Source organism: Crocodylus porosus, unplaced genomic scaffold (genome assembly GCF_001723895.1).
Source record: "Crocodylus porosus isolate Cpor-Errol unplaced genomic scaffold, CroPor_comp1, whole genome shotgun sequence".
Classification (NCBI taxonomy): Eukaryota; Metazoa; Chordata; order Crocodylia; family Crocodylidae; genus Crocodylus; species Crocodylus porosus.
Genome location: NW_017728915.1, coordinates 1,342,513 through 1,344,976, shown reverse-complemented (window position 1 = coordinate 1,344,976; position 2,464 = coordinate 1,342,513). Strand labels below are relative to the sequence as shown.

Genomic DNA, 2,464 nt, shown 5'->3' with positions numbered 1-2,464 from the left:
TATCTTGTGTTAATCATTTCATACTTGGTCATCTGCATTCTTGCTACCCTGTCGTTTTAAGGCCAACAAACAAATCAGTCGAAGGGGAACACATTTGCCTTCTGATTCAGTTATATCATGGTCAAATTCTACAGTCCAAATGAGCCCTAAGTTTTAGCTGCTTATTTTGTAAGCTATGGATCAAGGTTACACATCAGGGCCTGTTGATTTTTTTGTCCACATCTTGAAACTTGTTCTATGATAATACTGTCCCTTGATATTAGCTATTTGTAAAGTTGATTCCCTTGAACTCCAAAAATATTTTCTAAATATGCAAAAACTCATGTGCTAGCATTATTTATAACAAAACAGCAATTTTAACTATATATTTGCTTGTTTTCCACAAATACAGCAATTCAGCAATTATCATTACAGCTTCCAAGTAATTTTAAAAAGGTAATAAGGAATAGTATTGAGCCCAATCACTTTTATGTGACTGAAACATATATACTAGGGGTTTTCAACCTTTTTGGATCAGTATACCCCTGGTGGCCAGACGTGAAGCAGGGGGTGATACCTGTGCAGCAGCACAGGATGATTTATGGCAGCGCTCCATCCCCACCCACCTACCTGCCTGCACATACCCCCTAGGGCCTTCTGCAACCCCTGGAGTAACTAGGAACAATGGCCACAAATTGACACAGAGATTTAGACTGGACTTTAGAAAGAACTTCTTCGCAATAAGGGTTGCCAGAATCTGGAATGGGCTTCCAAGGGAGGTGGTGCTCTCACCTACCCTGGGGGTCTTTGAGAGGAGACTCAACAAGCACCTAGCTTGGGTCATTTGACCCCAGCTCACTTCCCTGCCCAGGGCAGGAAAGTGCCCAATGACGTACTGAGTTCCCTTCCAACCCTCACATCTATGGATCTATTAATCTAAGCACCCCCGGACAATAATCCCTGAGATATGCAGTTGTTTGAAAATACCAGGAGTTGGAGAATCTACCACTTCTCGGTAGCTTGTTCCAGTCCTTAATCACACTCTGATTTCCAATCTGAATTTGTCAAGCTTCAACTTTCACACATTGACTGTTGAATCACTGCATCTCTTCTGATGCAAGCAAGTCACTCCCGCATGTTCTGTCGTATGACACAACTCTGGTTGGCAACAACACTGACAACACCCTGTCCCTTTCACTGCTGCCCCCATTTTGACATCAAAACATACTCCTTTGATCACAGTGCATTTCTTTTTCTTTTAACACTACGGGCCAAATAGGGAAAGAACACATTTAAAAGGATTTAGATATGTGGTGCATATTCAAGTCAGGAGGGCCTGACAGTTTTCATGAAAGAACCCAAAATTTACACAAAAGAATCCTAGGAAATAGCCAAAGCAACCTCTGATTGTCTTCTTGAACTCCAGGCACTTTGGGGAGGTCTCAGAGAAATACAGAAAAGCAAATATAATGCCTATCATTTAAAAAAAGGCAGAGGGCGGATTATTTGGAGGACGATAAGCTTGTCAACCAAATTTGACACCTAGAGAGATAGGGATTAAATGATAAACAGTCCTTTTGTAAGCATCTAGAGGATAACTCATAGGTAAGAAACAGCTAAAATGGACTCGCCAAGAACAAGAACCAAGGCAGCTGAGAGCGCCTAGAGGGCGGGCGGCAGACGTGGCACATCCGAGTTTCAGTGAGAAGCTTTCGGACGCGGCCCCGCAAGAAGGTATCAAAAAGAAACGAGGGACACATGATTTACTAGAAGCAGGTATGCCCCCGCAGGCCGGGCCAGGCCCGGCCCATCGCTACTGGCGCTGCGGGGAGGGGCCGCCCACAGGCAGTGCCCCTCCTTCAAGTAGTCTGTGTTACTCTGCCTTAATCTACCATGGCGGCAAGGTGGCCACACAACTTCCCAGTCTCTCTCGCTTTCTCCTTCCTCATTGGCTACGAAGTGCGTGTTTGGATGGGGTCGGGTGGGGGAGACAGTCCGCTAATAAGCACTGCTCTCAATGGTCACAGGCGCCGCGGTAACTAAGAGGCCCAATTGAACCATTATTGGCCTCGCCGCTGCGGGCGGGGGCGGGTTTTAACCATTCTGCCTTCTGATTGGCCGACGTGACTGAAAGACGTCTCCACCGCGGCTCCTCACTGGCTGAGGAGTGGCGGGGATGGCGGTCCGCTTTGATTGGTAACACTGCTTCTCGTGGGGGCGGGCCCGGATGCAGTCGGTGCGTGTGATTGGCGGAGCTCGGGGAGGGCCTGGGTTGGGCCCGAGGTTTGTTGTGAGGGGCTGGTTGTCAGGCAGTGGCCAATCAGGCTGGGGGATGGGAGCAGGTGGGCGCCGGCGCCGGGAGCGGGGAGCTGGGCTCGGGGGCGCTGCAGGTGGGGGGAGGGTCCGTGTCGGTTCGGCTGGGCTCGGCTCGTGGGTGAGGGGCTTATTCATCCGGGCGGGACGTGAGCCCACGGGCACGAGGGAA

General features: G+C 49.0%; 1 protein-coding gene across 3 annotated transcripts in view; it reads left to right on the top strand.

The window, feature by feature from the left end:
- Positions 1-2,239: 2,239 nt before the first annotated feature.
- The window catches only part of KATNB1 (katanin regulatory subunit B1), a 29,548-nt gene continuing 29,323 nt past the window's right edge, over positions 2,240-2,464 (top strand). Inside the window, exon 1 of one of the 3 annotated variants that reach the window (XM_019535498.1) lies at positions 2,240-2,262. The gene's annotated coding sequence lies outside the window, so the exon portion shown is untranslated. Of the gene's footprint in view, positions 2,370-2,464 lie in introns of all 3 variants that reach the window. The other 2 variants (XM_019535496.1, XM_019535497.1) reach the window with 2 other exon arrangements.